The sequence below is a fragment of the Ziziphus jujuba genome, chromosome 6, assembly GCF_031755915.1.
Source record: "Ziziphus jujuba cultivar Dongzao chromosome 6, ASM3175591v1".
Lineage (NCBI taxonomy): Eukaryota > Viridiplantae > Streptophyta > Magnoliopsida > Rosales > Rhamnaceae > Ziziphus > Ziziphus jujuba.
In genome coordinates, this window is record NC_083384.1 from 31,357,933 (window position 1) to 31,366,873 (window position 8,941).

Below are 8,941 nucleotides of genomic sequence, written 5' to 3' on the forward strand. Positions count from 1 at the left end.
TCTTTTTTTTTTTTCTTTGGGTAAAGTCTCTGCAACTCTTGTTAGATTAACAGAAAAATGGTCAGCGGTGGTAGATTCATCATATTGTCCTTGTGGTTTAAATCTTCTCTTGTGTGTGTGTGTGTGCACTTCTAAAAGGATAGGTATAAAATTCACATTTCTACAACTTTTATATATGTGTGATTGAGGTATATATACTTGATATCTCCTTGTGTGTTACATTTGCTATGAATAAATATTGGCTTTCATCAAGAATGTTGGATGCCTTTCTTTACAGAGGAAAATTCCTCTCATTGCTACCAATCTCAGAAACAAATGACCATATCAACAGACCAACCTCAAACAAGATCCTTTTATATGAACTCAACATGTATAATTGTATAGTTGTCTGTTGGTTATGGCTGCTACTTTTTCCTTGTTTAATTTCTTGTACTATTTGAGATTGCTTGTAGAGGTGGCAAATTAGGTCATGACACGGCGACATGACTCAAAAACGATACGGAATAAATGAGTTTTGATTTATCATAAATGGGTTCGGGTTATAATCGGATCAACTCGTTTAACATGATTATTAATCGTGTCATTTTCGGGTTGACTTGTTTAACTCGAAATTAACTTGTTATGACCAATTTATTAAACGTGTCAATTTCAATCCGATACGATTATATACCTATTACAATCCATTTAAATTTAATTTTAAATTATCATTTTATTCATAATATAATATTTAATAACTAAAAAATATTATAAATTAAAAACTTCATAAAAATAATTTTCTATTATTAATTTTTTAAAGACAAAAAATAAATCTTTAATAAAACAAAAATAAATAGGTTAATTTTCGGGTTAACGGATCAATTTCAGGTTAACAAGTTAATAAGTCAACACGATCCGTTAAAGTAATCGTGTTAATCAGGTCATGTCGTGTTGACCAGTTTATAAACAGGTCGAGTTAGTGTTTTAGGTACCTGACATGATTAATAAATAGGTCGTATTTGGGTTAGGCATTTTTGACACATTTATTAAACGTGTTGACAAGAACACGAATTGTCAGGTCTAATTGTTTGGGCCATGATTATGATTCAGTGCTGAACCTGCTTTTGCATAGCCATTGTATTCTCAGTTAGATGGTAGTGGTGGGAAGAAGGTTTGGTCTTGTTTGGAAGTTTTAAATGGAGATCCTTCTTTCTTTTTATTATGATCTTAAATACTGGTTAGCCTTTAATTTGAAGGGGAAATCTAAAATTATTCCCCCCCCCCCCCCCCCCCCCCTTTATTTGCATCCATTTTGCGAAGCAAAGTTATAAGAAAACTTATTATGTTACCTTTTTTGCATGCATTTTGCAGCTTAAGTTTTGGTGCTCCTCAATATGATTGGACTGAAGCAAAAGTTTTTTTACTTATGCACTACTCTACATAGGAAAATTGTCGACTTTCTTATTGTTCAAAATGTCTTGAGATCATTGAAGACAACTGCCAAAGATAAATAAGGGAGAACAATATACCTCTGCAATGTGCTTGTTGATACAAGTTCAGAAAGTTCAGAAAAAGGTTACAGGTTGCTTGATGTATTTCATTTCAGGAAAATGTATGAATTGGCTAGTTCTTGTGTTTTGCAAGCAGTTGTATATCCTTTGATCTTAGTTTGTTTATGTAGGAAATCAAACTAGCTGTGTATTAGGAGATATAGTTTCCTATTTTAATGGATGTGATAAAGGCAAATATTAGGAAGGTTGACCAACTATATACAGCTGTAAATATGTTTCCTAGTTTAGTGTAAATCAATTCCTAAAAGATAGGCTTGTAATACTAGATATTGTCGTATATATATTGAACCAATTAGGGTTCACAATAGAATATAGAGAAAAATATTCCAAAATCTCGTGCTCAGCTTCATGGTATCAGAGCCTGGTTCTTTCCTGTATGAGCAGTACCGTTGCATGAATAGTGCCATTGCATGAAGAGTGCTTCTAATAAAGCTTTTTTTCCGTTTTCCTTCTCTGTTTCAAACATGGCTAACTCTGAGCAAAACTCTAGTAATTCCTCATCAACCTTGAATCCAGTTACTCCTCAAGGTATTCCTCGGCCAACCTCCAACAATGTTGTTCTTTTTTTCAATTACAAACTCAATGGCCATAATTACCTTCAATGGTCACAATCGATGATGATGTTTATTAGTGCACAAGTCGAGCTGACTACCTTACTGGAAGTGTGGTTCCTCCTTCATTCACTGATCCTTCTTTCCGTTCATGGAGGGCTAAAAACAACCAAGTCATGTCTTGGTTGATTAACTCGATGATACCAGAAATCAGTGAAAATTTTCTCCTCTATACTATGGCTAAAGACATATGGGATGCAGCCCATGAAACCTTCTCTAGCAAAGACAACACTGCTGAAATTTTCCATGTCAAGAGCCTCCTCCATGACATTCGTCAAGGCAACAATTTTGTCACTATCTACTTCACGACTCTTCAACGCTATTGGCAGTAGTTAGACCTCTTTGAGTCACACGAGTGGAAGTGCTTGGATGACAGAATCTATTTCAAAAAAATAGGTGAAACAAAGCGAATTTTCCAATTTTTGATGGGGCTCAACAAGTCTCTCAATGAAGTTCGAGGCTGAATTCTTGGAACCAAACCATTACCAAGCCTTCAAGAAGTCTTCTGGAAGTTCGTTCGTCGAGAAGAGAGCAGAAAATGGATTATGATAGGAACGCCTGATTCATTCTCTCCTTCTGACAACTCTGCCTTTGTTGTTTCGAAAGACCAGCAAGTTACTTCTGAACCATCTGCTTTTGCCGCACTATCAAGCACTGATTCCCAACCACACTGAGGGTGCCCATGGTGTGAGTAGTGCAGAAAACCAGATCATGTCAAAGAGACATGTTAGAAGCTCCATGGCAAGCCTCCAAACTGGAAGCCAGCTCGTGGAGATCGTGATAATCATGCCAACATAGTTACAACTGAGACCAACAAAACATCCACTTAACTCCCATTCACCAAGGAACAGATAGACCTTCTTCAAAAGCTACTCACCAAGGCAAATTTGCCATCTCATTCTTCTCCAGTTGGAGTCCTTGGTTCTTCTCCATCTAGAGTTCTTGATCATACATCATCCAATCAAGCTCTTCATGTCACCCACACACCAACCACTTCATGGATAATGGACTCTGGAGTGTCCGACCATATGATAGGTGATAAATCATTATTTTCTTTTTATACACCTTGCCAAGACAATTAAACCGTGCGCATAGCTAATGGGTCACGATCCCATGTAGTTGGAAGTGGTACCATTTATATCTCCAAGAATTTAACCCTTCACTCGGTTCTTTATGTCCCTAACCTCAATTGCAATTTAATATTTGTAAGCAAACTGAATCATGATCACCATTGTGAAACTAAGTTCTTTGCTAAGTCTTGTGTTTTTAAGGACTTGGCTTTGGGAAGATGATTGGCAGTGATGATTTTTGTGCGGGCCTATACCTCCTCAAAGTACCTTATCCATCTACTGTGGGTTCCACTCCTTCCAATGTGTCTAGTCTTAATTTTCAGTGTCACACTGTCTAACATATTGAGTCCATTAGTCAATCCAATAAAAATAGTGCTATTATGATGTGGCACTATCATCTCGATCATCCCAAGTTTATATACTTAAAAATGTTATTTACTTCACTCTTTATCAATAAAGATGCAAAATTATTCCAATGTGAAATATGTCAGTTGGCAAAACACACTTGCACCATCTATTCACCTCAACCATATAAATCAACCATTCCTTTTTCTCTCATCCGTGGGGAGATATGGGGACCTATTAGAAAGTAGATGATCACACTTGGTTAAGTTGGACCTTTTTGATGGAAGACAAATCGCTTAGTATTTTACTTTTCTTAATGCATATTTATTAGTGATAATTACACTATAGTTCCTTAACATCACTTAATTTCATTTTGGGAGTTCTAAAATCAATTTTTTTATGTTGATACCTCCAATTTTTAAAATTTTACAAATTAACCCAGTAACATTAAGATTGATAGAAACTGTCAAATTGGGTTTATATGCTGCGCATATGACTCCAAATATGATTTTTGTTAACTTATTTTTCAGATTTTCCATTTAAAAATTCAAAATAATTCAAGAGTTTAAAAAAATACTAGATGTTCATAAAAATTCCAAGAGTCTGAACAAACACTAAATGTTTAAAAACAAAATAATTGAGAATCTAAAAACAAAAAAAAAACCAAATGTTCAATCTAAAAGATACCAGATGTAAAAAAATTTTAAAAAAAAAAAAATCAATCTCAAAGCTTAAAAAATACATCAATATTAGATATTATTGGAACAGTCCTCAGAGACCCCTTTGAGACAGCAATTGCCCATTGCCAAAAAAAAATTTCTAACACCCTTTGAACAACTACAAGGTCTCTACGATATTTAACGTGAGGAATCTGAGCAAAAATTAGTGGGAAGTGCCACAAGAGACATATTTGTTGTACCCTTTATTAAAAAACATTTAAAACTAAAAGAAAGTGTCAATTCTTCAAAGACATTCGAACAACTGTTAATTTATGTAGAAAAATAGTGATTTATATTCATATGTTTTGCCCCAGTTCCATCCCAAGAATATATTTTCTTTTATAATAAAAAGATTTAATACATAGTTTTGATTTTATTAATGGATTTCAAATGGAAACATTTATAACCTAAAACCTTGTTATAGAAACTAAAATTTATAAATTCATGTGACAAAAGGGTGTATGTGTTCTTTTCCAAAAATGATAAGTGCTTCCACTATATGTTAAAAATAAATATTATCGCAATTATCATCTTGTTTAGAGATAATCCGGCCAGAAATAATCAATTATCACATAGTTGGCGTTTCTCAATCCTGTTCCGATATTAGACACTCCAATCCACGTACACATACATTACCACATCCTCAAAGTATCTTGTCACAGATAAATTTGTTGTGTTGAATATCAAAATGGTCACAAAAACAACAGTGACAATACTATGTAACTAAATTACCAGATTTGACAAGATCGTAAATTGCAATTGGTGACAATATACCATTTACTGTGACAATTATTTGGGCCCATATGGTGACATTTTTAATGTAGCTAATGCAATATAAAACACTGACAATGTATTTTTTTGTCACAAATACATATACTTTCAGTGACAACCACATTAGTTACACGTATAAATGCATTAGCGTCACATTTTTTATGACAAAGCTGTGACACTGGTTTGTTGTTACTATATATGAAATTGTGACAAAAAATGGGCATACACTGACAAAAATGAGCCGTAAGTGTTGCCCCTTTTTCTTGTAGTGTCTATATGCGTATGATTTCTATGTTTGGCAAACAGAAAATAAATAATTGGTTTTATACATATACATTCATCTGTATAAAAAACAAAGTGTTTAGTAAATTTGTTCGTTGCTTTTGTGAATTCGAAGTGTTACAATTTTGAGATAATATTAGTTATAGTTTTGTAAACATTTGCGATTATAAGACCATTCAACGTCAGTGTGGCCTCAAAGATTAATTAAATTTTTACCTCAATTATAATATTGATTTTTCTATAAACTTTATTTATTTATGTTTTGTATATGACCATTTTATTTTATTTTATTTTTATATGTTATAAGAACAATGTTAATCACATTGATATTTATAATATTATTTGGTATAATAATTGATTTTAAACACAATAAATTTTCTAAAATATAGTTGATTTTAAAATTAAAGATCAAAATTACATTTTGATAAATATTATTCTATTATAAAAATAGAAATTTTTAACATTAATTATGTAACTTAGCTTATAAAATTGACATATGGTTATATTTCAATAGACATAAAGATTAAAAAAGAAGTTATTGATGAATTTCCAAAACAGTTTTTAACTCTATTACTCCTGAACTATACTCACATTTCAACTTTCGGTCTTTATTTTTGTTTTTTACACTTTAATTACTAAACTTTAGTTTTTGGTCCATTTGAATATTCAAAACTATTTTTAATAGTTTTGTGGCATATGCAATGCATTTAGTGCAATAATAATATAATATACTTGCAGAACGGAATAACCATATGAGATTTTTACACGTTCTATTAAATGGATTATGTATTTAAAACCATTAAAAAATAGATAAAAATAATATAATAACTAACTAAAATATATCAAAAATAAAAATTTAGAGTTGAAAGTGTGTAAAAGAAAATTTCAAAATCAAAATGCAAACATGGATATAGTTGAGAGACCAACAAAGTAAATGGTGTTTTTTTTTTTTTTTTGGCTTTGAAAACAAAGTAAATAGTTGTTTGATCATTTCCAAAAACATAGACTCAAAATATAATAACGATAAAAGTGAAGGATCCAAATGAAATTTGTCAACTGAACTAAACTAATTTGTTGAATTACTAAATTAGACATAAGCTCGCCAAAATTACAAGTAAGCTGGAGGAATATTTGTGGACTTGGCATAATCAATTACTCACTTACAGGGCCTATTTATGCCATTAATGGGATTGACTTATTTTATTATTTTGTAGTAGGGCCCTTGGTCACATACTCTCTATAAGACTCCAGTTGGCCCATTAGACTGGAGGACCAACTCTCTTTAAAAGCCCAATGACTTACCCATATTTTTCCTAGTATTATTATATTATTAAATTATTAGTATTTTGTGTGTGTTAAAATTAATGGGTAAGTATGACTTGCAGAGACTATAAAAGGTCTAGGGTAAGCAAACAAAGAATGCCATACGGTATTTTGATATTAGGATTTTCAGAGATCTGAGAGTGGTTTGAGAGTAGTGTGTCCATAGGTATTACTTTATATTGTTTTCTATTTTGCAGGATTAAAGATATAATCTATCAATGGCTGCGTTTGGAGGTTAGTGATTTATGATTAATGGAATTTATTATGTATATTTAGATCCATAAAATCTAACAATTGGTATCAGAGCACATGGTTAATATGCATAATCACGTGTCAGCTTCTGATTGGTCCACGTGACATGAACAGTATCACACAGGGGTTTTTATTTGATAAAATTCCCGGGGAAGAGAGAGAAAGAGAGAGAGGAGAGAGAAAGAGAGAGAGAGGATCCGCCGGCCACCGGAATTTTTCCACTGTTCCGGCCGAGTTACTGTACACATGCCGGCCAGAAAGTTTCCCCTCCTCATTTCCGGCAAAACCTCCAAATTTCACGGCGAACGGCCGCCGGACGCGCCCGGATCGGACCTTCGAAGATCGGCGGTGACTTTTTCCCCTCCACCGCCGGCCACCGCAAATCGACCCACTTCCGGCCATTTTCCGACCACACGCGCCGTACACCCTTGATCCTCTCCTCAATTCCGGCCGACCCACCAAAAATCACGGCCATCGGACCACCGACGAGGGACCGGAAATCTTCAAACGGTGATTTCTCCGCCGTCCGGCCTCCGTTTTGCTCACCGCCGATCCCGTTGGGTTGCTCTCCTCACTATCTACAAATCTGTAAAATTTCACGACCAACGGCCATTGCACGCGCCGCCGCCGGAGACGGTTACCGGTGACCGCGGCGGCTCGCCGGAAAGTACTGTTCCGGCGAGTACCCAGTTTTCCGGCCGGCTCCAGTCTGCTGTGTTCGACCTCCTGAACCCGAATCCGGCATCCGTTTCCGCCAATTCGCGACGGTTTGGGAGAATTGCGGAGCCAAAACCCGAAAAACATTCCGACGAAATTCAAACCTCGTCGGGTACGATCCTTGGAAATTGAGACCGAATCTGTGATTAGCATCACTCGAGCTTCGATTAGGTATATAACTCGTAAATTCTAGAAATCGTTTGTGTTTGACCCCCCGGGTACCGGGTATTATTTACTCGAATAAAATATTAATTTATTTGACTGTCTGTGAATTTTGTTCTAGGAGCACCGGTGAGTCGTAGAATTGATCCCGTAGTGGATCGTGGTTTAATTGCGTGCTCCAGGTAAGTGACCCACCTTCAAATTAATTTTGGGAATTTAATTGGTGAATATATTATGTGTGATTTAAATATTTGGAATTTAATTTCTATGTGCCAAATATTTATTTGATTTATTGTGGAATTATTTGTGAATTTATTGGATTTAAGAAAATGTGCATTATATAAATTTATGCCATGTGAAATTATTTTATGGTTTTGAGAATTTGAAATTCTTGTGGTTTTAATGTTAAATTGGGCATGATTTGGTTTTCAAATATTTCAAAGAAAATATTTGGTTATGTTGGTGATTTCAATTTTTATAAAATATGCCCATGGAATATTATGAGATTTGATTATGATATTTCGAGAAATTATTTATGCTTGGAAAAATGTGGATATTTGAATTGATGGATTTGGGAGTTGGTTGATTTGAAAATCATGGAATTTATGATATTGATTATAAAGAAATTACGGAGAATTTCCAGGTTCAAGCGGATGGACTATGCCCGCTATGTTTATGAAAAATGTGAAATTTGTTATATAATTTAAATATGTGGATTTTATGATTTTTGGATGCACCGTGCACGTACTGGTGTTCTGTTTATATGTGATATGGTTAGTGTGCACACGGTTGTGATTAGCGCGCAGGTGGGTGTGATTAGCGCGCAGGTGATGTGATTAGCGCGCAGGTGGGTGTGAGTAGCGCGCGGTTGATATTATGAGGTTGTCCTGTGGTTGCCATCGGATGAGGGTAGGCCACCCCCCTTAGCCGGGACACCAGGTTAGCAGCGGCGCAGTGGGACGCCACGCAACCGTATGCCGGTTTCTTTCTATAACCTCCTGTCTGGAGGTACCTTGGGACGCTGGGTACTGTTGACGCCACTGGTATATAGTGGGTGCATCAACTGATTTTCGGAACTGTGTTTAAAAATAAAATGTTTTAAAGCTGTATTGGAATTAAAATTAATTATTACTGTTTCTGGT